Source organism: Monodelphis domestica, chromosome 5 (genome assembly GCF_027887165.1).
Source record: "Monodelphis domestica isolate mMonDom1 chromosome 5, mMonDom1.pri, whole genome shotgun sequence".
In the NCBI taxonomy this organism is placed as follows: domain Eukaryota; kingdom Metazoa; phylum Chordata; class Mammalia; order Didelphimorphia; family Didelphidae; genus Monodelphis; species Monodelphis domestica.
The window spans coordinates 267986168-268005503 of NC_077231.1; the positions used below are offsets into that span (position 1 = coordinate 267986168).

A 19336-nucleotide genomic window follows, 5' to 3' on the forward strand; every position below is an offset into this window, starting at 1 on the left:
CAGCATTGTGCATGGGGAAGAGTGGCCAAAAGACACTTGGGTGACTAGACTGCATTTTGCCGTTACCTTGCTGTGTGACCTTGAGCAAGGAACTTGACCCCTCTGAGGTCTAGTTTTTGGACAACTTGTAAAATGAAGGTCCTTATGTGCTTTCTAAAGTTTCTCATCTCTAAAATACTAGAAATCTCATGAATCTTGCAGGAAAGAATACTGTGGTTATTTGTCATAATAATAATATAATTATAATGAATGGGGTCAGCACAATTCTGGAAAGACAACAATTGAGCACACTAATCTACATCAATTCTTCAACAATCATAAAAACCAGGAATAAATTACACACACACACACACACACACACACACACACACACACACACGTCTAATCCTGTCTCCAAGGCAGTCTCAAGCTTAGAGGGAAGTGAAAGATTGAGCATGAGTCAAGTATTTCTGGGATCCAGTTAGAACAAAGGGAAAGGGCTTGCACACTCAGTTCAAATTAGTAATTAAAAATGTTGTTAGTGATTTTAAGAACTTTCTTTACACTTGTCTTTAGTTTTTCTTCTCTCAACCTGCTATTTCTCATTGCTGTTCTTCACTGCCTTCTCGTGTAGGATTTGGAATCAGAGGATCTGGATTTGAATCCTGGCTGGAACACTTACTCCATATGTGATTTAGCTGAGGCCAAACCTCTTTCAGCTCCAATTTCCAACTCAGCAAAATCAAGTGGTTTGACTAAATTTAGCCCTTGAAGTCCCTTTCATTTCTAAATGGTAACCCAAACAAAAGCAGGTGTACATAACAGCAAATAATGGCCAAAGGAACCATTGTTTAGATATTTCCAGATCTGAAGGTCAGTTTTTGTTACATTTCCACCATTCATCTTAGCTAGTCATAACAATGGCCCCTTTTGACTGGAATGGCCTGAAGCTCCATCTTTTCTCAAGCCACACCATACCCATTTGTCACCACTTCCTAGCTATTCAGACACAAAACCCTACCTCTCTGGCTCCATCATTTAAAATTTAAGCAACTTCTCAGAAGCAGCAATTATCAATCTCTCTATATTCATCCATCCATCTCTATCTATCTATCATCTATCTATCTATCTATCTATCTATCTATCTATCTATCTATCTATCTATCTAATCTATGCATCCATCCACCCACCTCCATCTCCATCTATTGTCTATCATCTCATATACATACATATATATATATTTTTTTTTTCCTTTTCCCAAGGCCTCACAAATTACTTCTGAGGATGGAGTTCATAGAAGGCCACACCAAAAGTTGATTGTGCTTGTCCAGAAAAGTAACGAGTTGTTCCAGTTGAAAGTTGGGTGATTTCTTTCTTTCTTTAAAAAAAAAAATTCTTACTTTTGGTCTTAAAATCAATACTTAATATTGGTTCCAAGACAGAAGAGTGGTAAGGTCTAGGGAGTGAGGGTTAAGTGATTTGTTCAAGGACATGCATCGAGGAAGTGTCTGAGGCCAAATTTGAACCCAGGTCCTCCCATCTTTAGACCTGAGAATTGAAAACTTTTAAGGACACCAGCCCCAAACCGAGACAGTCCTCCCCAAAAGGGAATCTTTGGTCATTCTGTCAACAGGAAGCTAGCCTTTCTTGACCTTTCTCCACTCCTATTTGCAAATTCTCATTAAACAAGCTGGTTTCAGGGGCTTCAGTAAAAGAGAATTACTTTAAAAATGTGACAAGGCGGGGGGGAAAAAAGACCAAACTGTTTTGAGAAGCTTCTAATCCACCAAAAGTAAAGGGATAAATTTACACGTTATATAAAGAAGTGTTTCTTCCTCCCAGTTTACACCCTGTGAATCTGCAATATGGCAGAGCTAAAAAAGAAAGTAAAAATTTTATAAGGAGAAACATGGCATGTAGGGTCTGCATAGTAATCATCTTACTACACTTGGTCCTCAGAATTACTATTGTCAGTTTGGGAGCGTTTTAAATTTGAAAGATGCAGAGAAATAGCCAAGAGAGGGGATCTTTCCATAATAATGAAAAGGTAAAACATAGGGTCTGTGAGAAAATGAGGGAAAAGGTGAGGGATAGTTTTAAAAATTCTTCCAGACTGGGAAAGGGCAATATATAAAGGGCAACCAGCTATTTTCTGAGGAAAGATGGACTCATGCTAAAAAGAACTATGATTTCGGAGAGATTCCTTAGAAAGACTGTTCTGGCCATGGGGCCTTGTGGGGCCATTCTGCAATGGATTGCCAAAGGAAGCTTTGGACAGGCAGACATCTGCCAAGGTTGACTTGAGTACAGTCTTCCTGAGAAATAGGACAATAGTCCAGATGAGTTCTTGGAGACCATTCTAGTTCTATTACTTTAATAAACCTGGACTAAGTGACTTATGGTGGCATTTAACTGTAGTCCCTGCTAACAAGGAGCTGAAGCTGGTAGATCACTTGAGCTCAATAGGATTGAGCTACTGTAAGACCAAGACCAATCTGGAGTCCATACCAAGTCTGCAACAATATGGAGAAGCCCAGGGAGCAGGGGGACTGCCTGGATGACTAAGGAGGAGTGAATTGGCCCTGAATGGAAGTGCAGCATGTCAGAGCTTTTATGCTGACCTATAGTGGGATTGAACCCATGAATAGTCATTATACTTCTAATCTGGCTGAGATATGGAAATCTAGTCTCAAAAAATGTATATAATTAAAGATCTGGACTGATCGCACAGTGTGTGTTTTAGAGAAAGATGCAAGCATGTTTACCACACATTGATTCCCATGTCTATGACACACCTAGAAGCTCTACTGTTATAAATCTCAGTTTTACAGATGAGAAAACTGAGGCAAACAGAGGTAAAGTGACTTTCCTAGGATCACACAGCTATTTAGTTTCTGATAGAAGATTTGAACTCAGATCTTTCTCACGCCAAAATCTAAAAGTATCCACCATGCCAAAGAGTCGTCACAATTTTTTCTTGAACATGTACATATATAGAGTGAAAAATGGCAGTGTAGAATTCTTAGAACCAAACAGGGTTTTTTTTTACATTTAATTTATCTTTTCTCAATTACATGTAAACAAAAATTTTCAACATCTGTTTTTTAAAAAAAATTCTGAATTTTCCACATTCTTTCCATTTCTTCCTCCTCACCTATGAGAAGACAAACAATTTAATATAGGTTATGTATGTACCGTCAAGCACGACATTTTTATATTAGCCATTAGAACTAGTTTTCAAGGAAGTATGACAATTTGAGAGCAACTGAGATAACCTTTTTAAAAAAATATAAACTATTTTTAATATGAACTGCTCTATAAACTACAAATCATATGTGCCCTCATCTTTTCTTTTCCTAGTCCCAATGTTAGAGGATAATTACTTTCACAGCAATTGGTCTTAATCACAGTCAAGTCATAGGTTTATAAAAGAAGGTGGAAGTTTGACCTTAGGCCATGTCCTCTTAACTCCCATTTTATCTGTCCTGTTTTTTCTCAGGTGTCACTTTATGGTTCAAGATTTTCTGCCAGCTATTAAATAGTATGAAGCAAATCTTGAAAGAAAAAAAATTAAACAAGATCATTCAAAGGCATAAAAAAACAAACGAGGAAAACTGGACTCAAGGGGAACTGTCCTTTGGAGATTTTATTATGCTCCTCTTTTTCTATCAAGTTTTCTACAAATATCCTTAAAAGAATGTAAAAGTCAATTTAAATATTAAACATGTTATCTGACAATCTTATTTTAAAAGAAGGAAATAAAGATTCAAATTAATGTTAAAAAAAGGATCTTAAAATGCTCTTTTCATTGGGATAAGTTGAATACAAACTCCTGTGTATTTTTCACCACTTCAATAATAGAATATTCTAGAATAAGATACTCCCTAATATAAGTTTGGCTATTGCCTGATAAGAACGTTTCTCTTAAAATCTTTGAGTCTCTGATACAAATAGGTAATTAAGAAATATATGGAATTGTCACAAATATATAGACCAAGAACTAGAATTCAAAATATGTAACCAAAGATGATATAGAGAACATTCAGAAGAAAAACTGTGAACTCTAATCATATGAAAAAATGTTCCAAGTCACTAATAAAAGATCCAAATGAGAACCCAAGTTTTCACCTTGTACCCATCAAATTGACAAAGATGAAAAAAAGAGAAACAGTCGATATTGGAGAGTCTATGGAAAGACAGGCATATAGAATTCACTACTGATCAAACTGTGAACTGATAGAACCTATTCTAAAGAGCTGTTTGGAATTATGTGAGGGGGAAGAAAATCAACAAAATATCTGTGTATACCTTTTGACCAGCTATTATTCATGTAATTCAAGGAGGTCAAAGACTGTAGATACAAGAAAATAACAGCAATAGAGTACTCTTTTTATGATAACAAAATACTGAAAAGAAATCTGATACCCATCGAAAGAACAAATTGGGACATAAATGTTACTAGATATTTTATTATAAGAAATAACAAATATGAGGAATTTGGAGAAGAGTGGAAAGAGTTGTAATAATTAATACACAGTAAAGTAAACAGAACTGGGAGAACAATATCCTATGTTATGGTATATTCTTCTTCTATGGGAGAACGATAACTTGTTAGGTCATTTTTGAACATGGCTGGCTCTTTGTGACCCTGTTTGGGATTTTCTTGACAGAGATACTGGAATGATTTGCTATTTCCTACGCCAGCTCATTTTATATAGATAAGGAAACTGAGGCAAATAAGGTTAAGTGACTTATCCAGGGTCAAACAACTAGAAACTCTCTGAGGTCAGATTTGATCTCATGAAGATGAGTCTTCCTGACTCCAGGCTTGGCACTCCACCCACTGCGCCACCTAGTGGTGTTACAATGACTACTATATTATAAATGGGGGAAAAATCTTAATATGCAACTGAAGTATAAAGATCGATTCTGATCCATGTAGGATTTGAATAAAACATACTTCTGTCATCACTTTACAAAGGTGAGCAGAGTATGGTTCTAAAATGTTGTATTTGTTATTATATTCTGTTCTCTGTAAACTGTTTTTACCCAGACATTTTTCTTTGTTATGAAGGAGAATACATTGACTCGATGGCATAATAAGAAATATAAAGATGAAAACGATCAAATAAAACCTTTAAAAAATCTCCCTCCTTTTGAGGTCTATATTCCTTTCATTTTTGACTGATTCTTCAAGCAAAGAGGAACTAGTCAGCATCTTACAGATAATCATTTTGCCATTATCATTAACCCTATTCCCTGTCAAAGTCTACACTATGCATTTATTGGCACTTTTCACTACATAAGCTCCTTGGGAGAATGGAATGTTTTGGTGTTTTTGCCTGTCCTCATATCACTGGAGATCAGTGCAATATATGACATGTAGTAAATGTTTGATAAATCCTTGGTTGTTTAATTTACTGACTTCCAGATATTCTCCCATTTTCCTCAATGAGTTTAGCATGTGTCTTACAATTGTAGCACTTTCAGAAAGCACTCTGACACATTTTGTTTCATGTCATAATTTCTAGTGACTTCAGCATCTCTAGATGTAGTAGTCTCTCAGTAACCGAGGATGATGATTGTCTTTGTGCGTTTTCATCTATGGTGTATAGATGAGTGTGCACAAAGACACTTGTGCGTGAAGGAGATTTAAGTGGAAAAGTCGACAGTCCCACTCTCTGGGCGTTGGAAGCATGAAAAGTCGTTACACTTGGAGACTTCCTCAGCTGCATTGGATGGCTGTGTTGTCCTTTGTGCTCCAACACGCCCTAAGCACTCCACAGTGCTTTGCTGCGTCACCATCTCAGCCGTTGAACCTTCTTATTGGTTTCTTCCGTCACACAACCACAAAGTTCCTTGACTTTACAAATTCCAATGACTATCACATCTACTCCATTTCTGTTATCTACCATCATGGTCAAATATTGTACCATATTACTGCCCAGAAATGCTACCCACAATGATCTCAAACTCTGAAATTCTTTTTTCTAGCCATAACCACATTACATATCACATTTCACATGCCTTCTCTTCAGTTAAGCCTATTCCCTCAATACAACCTCCAGTTCCTCAACCCTCTCATATCCTTCCACTTAGGTTACTGAGTTCCCCTGGACCATAAATTTAGCTTTTTCAATATTATTTTTACTGGTGCTCTATAATCAGTTATCTCTGATTGCCAAACTGCTATATTAAATCCTAGATAAACATCACTACTTGCATTCTCTATTCTTATTCCCTATGTGCTTAGCAACTTCTAGAAAATGTTTGAAACTATACTGATTAATGTCACCCAAAATTCACATTTTCACCTGAATCTCCTTAAAGGTAAAGTGACTTGTCCAAATAAAAAAAAAAATAGAGGGAGAATTTGAATTCAAGATCCCTAGATCCAGTGCTTTTTTGACTAAATAATGCTACCTATCAACTTAGAATCCAACATAGAATTCTAGACATAGGAAGCATTTAGAGCCCAGCTCAGAACTTAGACTCCACTTAGAATTCTAGAATCCACACAGAAGCCAAACTCGAAACTCTAGAATCTACATTAAAATGCTAGAATCCACTTAAATTCCAAATTAGAATTTTAGAATCCATAAAGGGGAGGAATATGAAATCAACATGAAAGCACAGAATGTTAGAGTTTATAGTACATCTCATACAGAGTGGGGAGAACCACTAAGAACTTTTAAGTGAGGAAGTGACAAGATCAAACCTGGACATTTGGATAATTATTTTTGTATCTAGGTAAAGATAGAATAGTAAGCAGAGTCTACACTCTTTAGCTAGTAATACCTGGGCCTCAGCTTTTTTTTTTTTTTGATTGCTCTACAAGGCTCAGATCAACTAATTACCTTCCTTTTTAAAATTTAATTTTATTGATTAATTAAGAAAATTCTCCATGGTTACAAGATTCATGTTCTTTCCCTCTCCTCCTCCTATTCCCCTCCCATAGACGAAATGCAATTCCACTGGGTTTTACATGTGTCATTGATCAAGACCTATTTCCATATTATTGATATTTGCACTAGAGTGATTGTTTAGAGTCTACACCCCCGATCATATCTCCATCGACCCATGCGATCAAGCATCAACTAACTACTTTCTTCAGAATGTCTTCTCTTTTATGCCTTTCCATAACTGATATCTCTCCTCTGAAATCCTTACTTGCTTGGTACCTCTCATGACTTTCATGGCATTCTTCCCTTTATTAGAATGTCTACAGGTCTTGACATCTGACCCTGTCCCCATTAGATGGTTATCTCCTTAACATGACCGTGTCTTATTCCTCCTTATATCCTTCTTCCCCTCTCCCCCCAGTGATTTGCACATAGAAGATGTTCAATAAGTATTTGTTGAACGAATGAATCTGAACCACTTTGTGTTGAAAGATGCATGGAGAAAGAGTGGAGTGGTGCAAAGAACCCAGAACTTGGAATCAGGGGATCCCTGGGTTCAAATCTTGCCTCTAATACTTATGAGGGTGATTATTGGGTAAGTTGCCTTAACCTTCCTCAGCTTTGGTTTCCTTATATGTAAGATGGGGATAGTATCAAGTCAAGGAGTTGATAGTCCAATGGGAGAAGAAGGGGTAGGTGTACATATTTAACTCTAATAAAAGGAAGAATGCTACAAATGTTATGAGGAGTACTGAGTAAGTGACTCCCCTCATAAAGTTGTTATAAGGCTAAAATTAAAGTGCATAAAGTGATAAAAAGTATCATTTTCTTTTTGGAATCAGCATGGTACACTGGAGAGAGTGTTGGGCATAGAATGAAAGGACCTGGGGTGTAGTTAGGTGGCTCAGTGACTTGAGAGCCAGGGCTAGAGACTGGAAGTCCTGGGTTCAAGTCTGGACTCAATATACTTCCTAGTTATGCTACCTCATCCTTATTGGACTTTTGCCTTAGAACCAATATACAGTATTGATTCTAAGACAGAAAGTTTGGGTTTAAAAAAAAAGAAATGAAAAAATGTGAATTCTAGACCTGTTCCACTAGACTAGGCAAGTCACTTCACTTCTTTTTAGCCTCAGTTTTCCTCTAGGAGGCAGTGTAGTATAGTGGAAGGATTCCTAGCTGTGAAGTTAGCAGACATATGTTCGAACCCCACCACTGATGTTTAATACCTAGAAGACCTTCAGCAAGTCATTCATTTAACTGCCTTGAATCTCCATGTTTTGTCATCTGTAAAATGGGAGCACTGGACTACATGGTCTCTGTGGTACTTTCTAGTTCCATGTCTATGATCCTATGATTATCATGTAGAAAACGAGGGAGTTGGTCCAAGATCCCATACAATTGTAGGCCAGTTAAAAAGTAAGGCTGAGCCACAGAAATAGGGGTTTTGTATCACTCCTTCCATATGAGAGGCTACTTAGTCCATGCAGCTTCATGCGTGGCTGGGGAAGAAAATGTTCCACGTTCTTCCTTAAAATATAAACCACTTTAGAGAACTAAGTGTAGTAATTTGGTTAAATTGCTGTTCTACTAGTAGCTATAAACACTACAGTTCAAAATAAACCATCAGACATAGTAATTTGCCCAGGTTCTGACTGTGGCAGCTGCCAGACAATTTTCAACCCCACTGACTGACTTGAAAGGAATAAAATCTGTCCAATTTTCTAATAGTCCTTTAATATTAAACTAAAAATGAGAGAATAATTGAAAATATATTAATCCTGACCACAAATATCAAAGCCAGCAGCAAAATAACCATGTCAGACACTTTAAAATAGCTGTTATGTTTTAATTGGAACAAAATAGAAAAAAATTTAGTCCACGATAATTTTTTTCCTTTTTTTATATTACATGAACAAAAAAACAAATGAGACTATTAATGTGTTTTGCAGAGAAATCCAGCAGGCTAATTTCAAGAGATACTCTCCAAATTTAGGCTTGCAATCAAACAAGGGACATGCATAGGCACAGGGCCAGTGGTTTCACTATCTAGCAAACTCCCATTTGAGGTAACTCCTAATGCAAGTTGGAGACCCCCCTTTTGTATATATGTTGCACTTTTCTAATCTTTGACCCAGCTATCCTACTGTGAGGCTTCTGCTCCAAAGAAATCACGAAAAAAGGAAAGGGTCCAATATGTACAAAAACTTTTAATAGTAGATCACTTTGTGATGGTGGAAAACTGGAAATGGAAGAGATGTCTGTCAGTTGGGAAATACTTAAATAAGTTGAGGTATGTGGATGTGGTGGAATACTATTGTTTGGGAAGAAATGAGGAAATGTGACATCAAAGAGACAGGGAAAGACTTAGACAAACTGATAAGGTAGGTGGAATCAGAACAATTTATATTATAACATCAGTATTATTAGAATGAACAATTTTGAAGACTTTTATAACTGATTAAGAATGAAATAGGGACAGCTGGGTGGCTCAGTGAATTGAGAGCCAGGCCCAGAGATGAGAGGTCCCAAGTTCAAATCTGGCCTCAGACACTTCTTAGCTGTGTGACCCTAGGCAAGTCACTTAAGCTCTATTGCCTAGCCCTTACCACTCTTCTGCCTTAGAACCAATAATTACAGAAGTTAAGCGTTAAAAAGAGAATGAAACAACTTCAAATGCTCCAAGAATTATGATCAACACAATCCATGATTCCCGTGGACCAATGATGAAACCTGCTATCATTATAGAGAGGTGATGCACTTAGGATACAGTATGTGACACATATACACACATACATACATTTGCATATAGTCATTGAGAGAATTTATTTTTCTTGACTGTATATTTATTATAAGAAATCTTTTCTTTCTTTTTCTTCTTGTTGGAGTGAGGGCACAGAAGAAAAAATATTTTTGTTGATTAAAAAAATAAATATTAGGCAGTGGGGGTGGTGACACAAATGTGGAATATTTAGCATCCTTTCATATAAGGCCAAGATTTTGTTAGTTCTCTGTTTAATTGTTTTACTTTGTTAACAGGAGATTTCACTCAGTAGCAGTAATCTGTAAATGTCTGTAATATTTTTTTAAAAATGTAAATAAAATTTAAAAAAATTTTCCACACTACTTGGGCTTTTTCCCCAAACAATTTTCAGTTATTATAGAGGATAAGATGAAGCCGTAAATATCAAGGGCAGTTATTCTGAACTACAAACATTTGTGGAGGCTGTGAATACCCAGATGTTCTTATGCAATATTTATGTCTAGAGATAGTTAGGACACACATGATACTGTAGAAAAAATACTTGATATAGAGTCTGAGTTCCTGGATTCAATCCTAATTCTGTCACTAATTCACTACCTAGCACTGAATCTCTCTATGCCTTCATTTCCCTATCTGTAAAAATAGGGGATCAGAAGACCTGGTTTCTAAGGTTCTTTCCAACTCTAAAATCCTGTAAATCTCCAGTTAGCTTATTGCCAACTGAGAGGTCACTTCTGATAGGGACTAGGGACGAGTTGCTGCTCTACAGCTCAATGTTGCTTTATCCTTACCCATTCTCCCACACTCCAAAGAGAACTAATCATATTCTCTAACAGAAGACTCGGAATTATCTCCCCCCTTGTAGCACAATAAAGTGTTACGAGATGGCAGAATAGAGAGTTGGAAAGTGAAACAAAATGTCTATCCATCCCTGAATAGCTAGTACTTCACTTTTCATTGAAAGATTTATTTACCTCCTTCGAGAACTTCAGCATATTCATAAGGCAATGTTTCTTTACAGCAAAGTTTCACAGGGAGAAACTTTGTTGCCTCAAATGATGCTATTTGCTTAAGTTTCCAGGGAAGCTCCCAGCTTTCCCCAATATGGCCACGAGACACTCTAGTGTAGCTAATTCACTAGTATATCTAATTCTCCTCTGGAAGCTGTCCAGATGGACCACAGTGAAGTCAGGGTTAAAACAAGGACGTGTCCTAAGCAGGCACTGCAGGCCTAAGGGCAGGCTAGTCTGGCTTGCTGGCAGGTTTTGGGTATGAATATTCAGATGCAAGCCCACAACCCACATGGGACTGACTCTCCTTTGTGAGACAACCAGCTCTGCTGGTGTAGCCTTTCCATTCTGCAGCAAACTTTGCTGACTCTAGACTGACTGTCATTACTTCTCGCCAGACCTTGCCCTTCTCCTATGACCCAACGCTGGCTTGTTGGCCTGAAGCCCCAACCCCTTCCACCCATTTGACCCTGGATTCTGTCTAGTCATGTAAATATGATTATGACCTACACTGACTGTCACACTTTTGTTGCTGTGATGTTCTCTACTTCACCCCTACCATGGCTAGAGGACCTACTTGGAACAAACACATCTGCCAGGCATCAGGTAGCTACACGCCCAGCCCTGAAAGTTGTAAAGGATCTTGCCCTCTACTACCACTGACTTCTTATGAGATCGTAGGCAAATCATTTTAACGTTCTGAGTTTGGGTTTCCTCATCTGTGTTCCTGTACTTAGAATATTGCCTTAGGCAGCTTGAAAAATATTTCACAAAAGCAGCCCCGGGGTCCTCTGTAAGGAGCTCCCTCTTTTTTTTTTTCTAATTCTGTACTCAAAATCACCTTACTATCATTTCTCGCTCTAAGAGGAAGAAGTGGGGAAGTGGCCTTTCTAAATGCCAACCACTCAGCTCCTGCCCTCGATGACGAGCCCTCAGGGTTTTGGGAGCTTGCCACTTCAACCATCCCTTCTCCAGTCTTAATTTTCTATCTCTTCTTATCCTTTGGCTTACAAACGTTCCCAGATCTTTCCCTTTCTTTAAAAAAGAAACAAAAATATCCCACATTCACTGGATTCTACTATTCGCTCAAGCAAGAGAGAATCCTTTATCCCTTCTCTGTTTCCTAGAAAGACTATCAGAAAAAATGTATTTATGCTCATTATGTTACTCTTACTTTTCAACCCCTGATGATCTAACTTCCAATTTCTTCATTCAGCTGAAATTATTTTCTTCCAGCTGACCAGTGCTTTATTAATTACTCTTTTGTATGGCCTTTTCGCTTTCACTTTTCTATCATATTGACACTGTGGAACATCGTGTCTTAAGCATTCACTTTTCTTTGGGTTTTCATAATTAAAACACATGTGTACATTGAACGTATTTTCCCTTATGTATATGCTGCTTTTATCCACCCTTTAATAAAATATAAGCTTCCTGAGGGCAAGGAGTATTTTATTTTTGTCTTTATATCTCTGGCATCTAACAAAGGATCTCATACATAGTGAGAATTTATTAAGTGCTTGTTGAGTTTAATCCTATACAGAGGGAGCTCACATATTCTAGGACTGAAGGATCATAAAATCAGAACTCCAAAGGACCCTAGAGTTTATAATTACTGACCCCCCTCATGTTACACATCAGGAAATTGAGGTATAGAGAAGTTAAATGACTTTCCTGGGGCCATATAGCTATTAAGTGTGGAAAGGAGGATTCAAACCTAGACAAGTCAACAATAATTTAATATGCATTTAACTAGGGGCAAGGCTCTTGCCAAGTGTTGGAGGGGGTGTCTAAAAAAGAAAGACAGTCCTTGATTTTAAGCAATTAAATTTTTTTTTAAACCCTTACCTTCCATCTTGGAGTCAATACTGTGTATTTGCTCCAAGGCAGAAGAGTGAGTGTAAGGGCTAGGCAATGGTAGTCAAGTGACTTGCCCAGGGTCACACAGCTGGGAAGTGTCTGAGGCCAGATTTGAACCTAGGACCTCCAGTCTCTAGGCCTGACTCTCAATCCATTGAGCTACCCAGCTGCCCCCAGCAATTTAAATTTTAATGGGGATAGATAATGTAATTTTGGGAGAGCTAGATGGCTCCGTGGATAGAAAACCAGGCCCAGAGGTCCTGGGTTCAAATTTGGCCATAGACACTTACTCACAATATGACTGTGGGCAAGTCACTTAACCTCATTTGCCTTAGTTTCCCTGGCTGAAAAATGACCTGGAGAAGGATATGACAAACAACTCTAGTACCTTTGCCAAAAAATCCCCATATGAGGTCATAAAGAGTAGGACATGACCGAAACAAGTGAACAAGTCAAAAAACACATAAATAGGAGCCAGAAAACATTGGGTGGTGGTGGTAGTACAGAAAACCAGCTCTTCCTGACTTCAAATTAAGAACTCTATCCATTATGCAACATGGCCTCTTTACTGAATTAAAAACTAGATGATTGCTCAACTTCCTTCCAATCCTAACATTCTATGACTCTAGGTCAGAGTAATATCAAAAAACAAATTGTCTAAATTTTAAAACTAGACAGGTATCTCACTTCATGGGAAATTTTTGTTATGGTCCATTTACTTGTAAACACTCTGCAAAGCTATATTTATGTTACTACAAAACATTCCTCTTTGCTTATTCCAGTCCCATTTTTCCTTTAAGGTATAGGTCAATTACTAATTTCCCCTAACACAGCTTCCATGATGACCCTAGCACATAGAATCTATTCCACAGCATCTCTCCATTTTTGAGAATACTATTGCAGTTATATTCTCTCAAATGACTAGTTTTCTAATTATTTAAATATATAGGTCTTGCTAATCAAAATTGCAAGCTTCAGGAAGGCTGGAACTGGCCATATATTTCTTTTGCATTCCACTTAGTATCATGATTTAAATGGGACAGAGTTGGCATTTAATTAAATTACTTATTTCCCACTAACTTCCTTCATAGAATCATGGGCCTTCTTCCATGGGAGGAAAAGTATCTAAACTGAATTGAAAACTTGGCAAGAAAGTCTGGAAGTCAGACCCATGGCATGTTGTGTACCACAATACTTAGAATGTTTTTATAGCTTTTTCCAAGCTCTGCAGTATTTTCCACAATTCTAGGACCTTCTGCCTCTCTCTTTCTTGCAGTCTTCCACCTCCTAAGATCACTGGAATTTTTCTTTGACCTGACATCATAAATATTGCTAATAATTCTTAGCTGCTGCATTTTTTCTATATGACTATTTATGGCTAATACTGTAGTCCCAGGTTATGATTTTATATATTGCCATTGTGTGCCAAATTCTATTACATTTCCAATTTGAAAATACCACTGTGTCAAGATTTAAGGTTCTGAAAATCTTAACAAGCCATAATTTTATAATTTTGAAAGTCTCTAAAAACAAATTTGCCCCAAAGGAGGAATAATGGCTGTAGGGAATTCTTCATTATATATATTATTGTCTGTTGATATTCTTTGTAAAGTAATCTGATCTAGTGATTATGATGAATTGATTTTAAATTAATAGCCGAGTCTGTTAAAATGTCCATTAATCAGCTAATACTCAGTTGCTATTAGAAAAATATTAGACTGGGTTATGTTGATATTTTTGTTTTCAATCTAATGTAGAGATTCTTAATCTGGGGTCAATAGACCCCCCAAAAGATCTGTGGATAGATATCTGGTGGTCAATGAATTTTAACAGGAAAAACAATATATTTTTATTTCACTATAATTTGTTTCCTTTGTATCCTTATTCATTATTCATTAAATTCATTATTCATTCATTAAATTCATCATTCATTAAAAACACTATTTTCTAAAATCTATTTTCTCTTTAATATTTCCAATTACATTTACATTTTTAAAATACTAATTTTTAAAAATTTCAAGTTCCAAATTCTTTCCCTCCCTTGGCCATCCCTTGAGAAGGCAAACAATATATCAATTATACATGTAAAGTGGCATATATATATGTGTGTGTGTATGTGTGTGTGTGTGTGTGTGTGTGTGTGTGTATAGCTATGTTGCAAAAGAAAATAAACAAAAACTCAAGAAAAATAAAGTGAAAACTATGCTTCAGTCTGCACTTGGAACTCTTAAGTTCTCTCTCTGGAAGTGGTTATCATTTTTCATCATGGGTCCTTCTAAATAGTCTTGGATCATTGTCTTGATCAGAGTAGCTAAGGCTCTCACAATTGGTCATCCTTACAATATTGCTGTTACAATGTCCAAAGTTCTCCTGGTTCTACTCACTTTACTTTGCCTTAGTTTACATAACTTGCCATTTAAAAAAACTACTATCCTGTTCATGATTTCTCATAGCACAATATTTCATCACAATCAGAACTTGTTCAGCCATTGCCCATGGTCATCCCTCTGTTCCCAATTCTTTGCCACTACAAAACAAGTATTTTTACTGTAAGCATTTTTACCCAGATCGGTCCTTTTCCTTTGATCTCTTTGGGTACAGACCTAGAGGAGGTATTGCTGGATCTAAGAGTATGCATAGCTTTTAGCCCTTTGGGTATGGTTCCAATTTGTAAAAAAAGAATTATTCTGAGAAAGGGTCTGTAGATTTCATCCGATTACATCAAGTATACATGACACAAAAAAGTTAAGAACATTTATTCTAATGGCATTAAAAACAAAAACATGACTACTGTTTTCACTGGGTAGTGCAGTAGATAGATTGCCAGGCCTGCAGTCAGGAAGACTCATCTTCCTGAGTTCAAATTTGCTCTTGGAGAATGACTAGCTGTGTGACCAAAGACATCACTTAACCCTGTTTACCTCAGTCTCCTCATCTGCACAATGAGCTGAAGAAGGACATAGTAAACTACTCCAATATCTTTGCCAAGAAAACCCCAAATGGGGTCATGAAATCAGACATGACTGAAATGACTAAATTGTTCACTGAACACTCTTTACTGAGTTTACCGTTATACCAAAAGGACATGTTTTAGGTCATAATGACAGGGTTTTACACTATTTTTCAAGCACCAGAAAATGCTTTTGATCACAAAATTATCTTTAGAAAACACTAACTTGTCACCATTATTTCTGTCTTTCTACAATAATTTTAATAGAATTTATTCCTTTATGGACATTGATCTCTGGATTTTGTATCCCTAAAGATTTGCTATACATTTCTCTTTTGTCTAAGTCCACAAGGAAAAAATTTCAAGGCTCTTCATTTGGTCCAGCCATACACACACTCCCTTTGTTTTGGCACCTTTAAGGAATGGGTGTCCCAGGAACATCCTGAACATATGAGGTGTCTGATTATTTTTGCAGTTGCTTTGGATTTTGTTAAAACTTAAATATGCTTTGCAAGCAGCATTTCTACTGATTTTAAAGCCACCTGTATTTCAAAAGAAATAGATTCTATACATTTCTGGTTTAATATGCCTTTTCATTGATTACTTTTTTTTTTTTAATTTAAGACCCTCACCTTCTGTCTTAGAGTCAATACTGTGTATTGGCTCCAAGGCAGAAGAGTGGTAAGGGCTAGCCAATGGGGGTTAAGTGACTTGCCCAGGATCACACAGGTAGGAAGTGTCTGAGGCCAGATTTGAACTAGGACCTCCCATCTCTAGGTCTAGGTCTGGCTCTCAATCCACTGAGCTACCCAGCTGCCCCTGATTACTTCTTTAAAAAAAAACAAAACAACCCTTACCTTCCTCTTGGAGTCAATACCATGTATTGGCTCCAAGGCAGAAGAGTGGGAAGGGCTAGGCAATGGGGGTTAAGTGACTTGCCCAGGGTCACATAGCTGGGAAGTCAGTGATTACTTCTTATCTAAGAAAACTTTCTAATTCTTTTTTTTTCTTTTTGGAAATAGCAATAGAAGGCCTTTGTTACTTGTTTCACCAAAGATAAACTCATTTTTTAAAAAAAAGTTCAGGTCCACTCTTCTGTAGTTATTCAAAAGAACAAAAGAAAAAAATGCATTTTCCTACCAAGAACAAAAAAGAGATAAAATTGAGTATTTTAATTTTCTTTCTTTTTTCACTTAAAAATTCTGAATTAAGTAAGCATCAAATAAAATGAGTATTTCCATGTATATTGTAAAATATCTGGAAAAGATTATATCTGATAGTATGTTTTCCCAATGTTTCATTCCTTAGATTTGGGAGACAGGGCAGCCAGGAGCAAAAATGGGGCTTTCTGGGTCAAAAGTCAAAAATGGTCACTACATTACATTGGTCAGGCATTTGCAACCTCTACTACCTTCTAAAGGGGACTCTGTTCCTCTGAGCATAAGGTGGAGCTAGGACAAACCTTCAGGCTAACTCTACTACTGCTCTTAATACATGCAAACCATCTTAATGGGATTTTATTCTATGTGAATACACATATGTGTCATGTATATATCACATGGAGGGCTGATTTTGAAAAATCAGCTTTCAATTTCTTACTTTATTCTAACAAAAAAAAGGAAAGCAGAGGAAGGAAGGAAGGAAGAATGGAAAGGAAGAAGAAAGGAAGGAAGGAAAGAAGGAAGGAAGGTAGGAGTGAGGAAAGGAAGGAGGGAAGGAAGAAGGTGAAGAAGAACAAGTAAAGAAGTGGGGAAGGAGAGCAGGGTAAGGAAAGGAGAAAGAAAAGGGGAAATAAAACTAACTTTGGTATTTTCAAGATCTTTGCAAAAGCCCTAGCCCTGAGGTTAATCATTTTCATTTTTTATGAGAGAAGTCACAAACTCAGATGCCCCATAGCTTTTCTAAATCCATTGGTGACTATATTTCATAATTCACTTTTGTGTATTTGAGGGAGGCAGAAAGTACAAGAGACCATGACTATGGGTAGGGAGAAAAAGGAAGGGCTAGCAAAGAATAATGCATGAAGAACCATACCTCATAGCAATCTGACTTTTCACCTAGAATCTGTGGCATAATCTATCATCTCCCATTAGTCTTGCTGATGCTTAACAGGTGTCTGTTCTGTGGATTTGTTTCCTATTAAATCTGTTCCAAGCTGTGAATTTTCCCCCACAAGGCACAGGAGCCCACCCACATAAAGTTGTGTTTTTGAGCTAATGGCCAAAACCCCCTAAAGGCCAAAAGTGATTTGTCCTTGATTTTTTAAAAAGTATTTTCATTTTGCTCCACTGGGATGATAATAGGCATATAGATTGTGTATTTTTTTATGACTCTATTCAGGACAAAATCTGATAAATATCTTTCAGTATTTCAGTAAGTGGTTTAGTGGATAGAGTCCTGGCCCTGGAATCAGGAGGTTATTGTTTTTCAGTCATTTTTTTATCATGCCCAACACTACATGGGCCCCTTCTGTAGTTTTCTTGGCAAATATCCTAGAGTGGCTTGCCATTTCCTTCTCCAGCTCAGACACTTAATGGCTGTGTGTCCTTGGCAAGTCCCTTAGTTTCTTCATCTGTAAAATGAGCAGGAGATAGGCATAAAGGGAGATATCATAAGCAAATTAGAAGAACAAGGAAAAATTACCTGTCAGATTTATTGATAGTGGAATTTATACATAAACAAGAGATAGAAAGCATTGTGGGATGTAAAGTAAATAATTCTGAATACATAAAGTTGAAAACTTTTAATACAAATAAAAGTAATGAAGTTAAAACCAGAAGGAAAGTTTTAAGTTGGGAAAGAATTTATAGTTTCTCAAATAGATGATATATCATATCTAAAATGTATGGAGTCAATTATATAAAAATATGAACTATTCCCCAATTGATAAATCATCAAAAGATAAATGGTCAAAAAAGTTTTGGGATATAGAAATCAAAGTTGTATTTAACTTTATCATTTTTCATTAGAGGAATGAAAATTAAAAGAGCAGATATCATCTTACACCTATCTAATTGACTAAAATGATAAAAGAGGAACATGACAAATGTTGGAAAGGATATGGAAAAACAGGACACTAATACACTGTTGGTGGAACTGCGAACTGATCCAATCAATCTAGAGAACACTCTGGAAATTACATTTATAGTTATAAAACTGTGTATACCTTTTGACCCAGAAATTCCACTATTAGGTTTATTTCCTGAGGCTATCAGGGAAAAAGAAAAGTATCTATATGTTCTAAAATATTTATAGTATCTCTGATTGTGGTGACAAAGAACTGGAAATTGAAGTAATGGCCATCAGTTGAACAATGGTTGAAAATGTGGCATTTTTTGTACTGGAATTTTTGTGATGGAATGACAAATAGGTTAATTTTTGAAAAAACATGGAAAGACATATATGAAATCATGAAGAATGAAATGAGCAGAACCAAGAGAATATTATATACAGCAAGAGAAATGTTGTTTGAAGAATGACTGAGTACATCCACCTCCAGAGAAAGAACTGATAAATAGAAATAAACAAGACATAGTTTTACATATACATATAATCTTTTGATCAAATGAGGCTTTCTCGAATAAGGAGAGAGGGTGGGAGGGAGTTAACTGGCTTTTTTTTATGTAACAGACAAACAAATTCATTTAAAAAAGTGAACTGGAGAAGGAAACGTCAAACCACTATAGAATCTTTGCCAAGAAAATCTCCAAAGGGGTCACAAAGAGTTGGACATGACTGAATAACAATAAAATCCTGGAAGATGAAGGTGATAATGGAAGGCTCAACTGAAACTCCACCTTAGTTTTGCTGAAAGAGAAGTTAATGTATAGTGTCAACAAGTACAAAGTGCATTAATCAAGCAACAGTGGCC

The 19336-nt window shown here is 36.7% G+C and overlaps 1 protein-coding gene across 11 annotated transcripts in view; it reads right to left on the reverse strand.

Annotated features, from left to right (window-relative positions):
* CACNB2 (calcium voltage-gated channel auxiliary subunit beta 2) overlaps positions 1 to 19336 on the reverse strand; it is a 413180-nt gene that overhangs the window by 77948 nt on the left and 315896 nt on the right. The window lies entirely within an intron of this gene.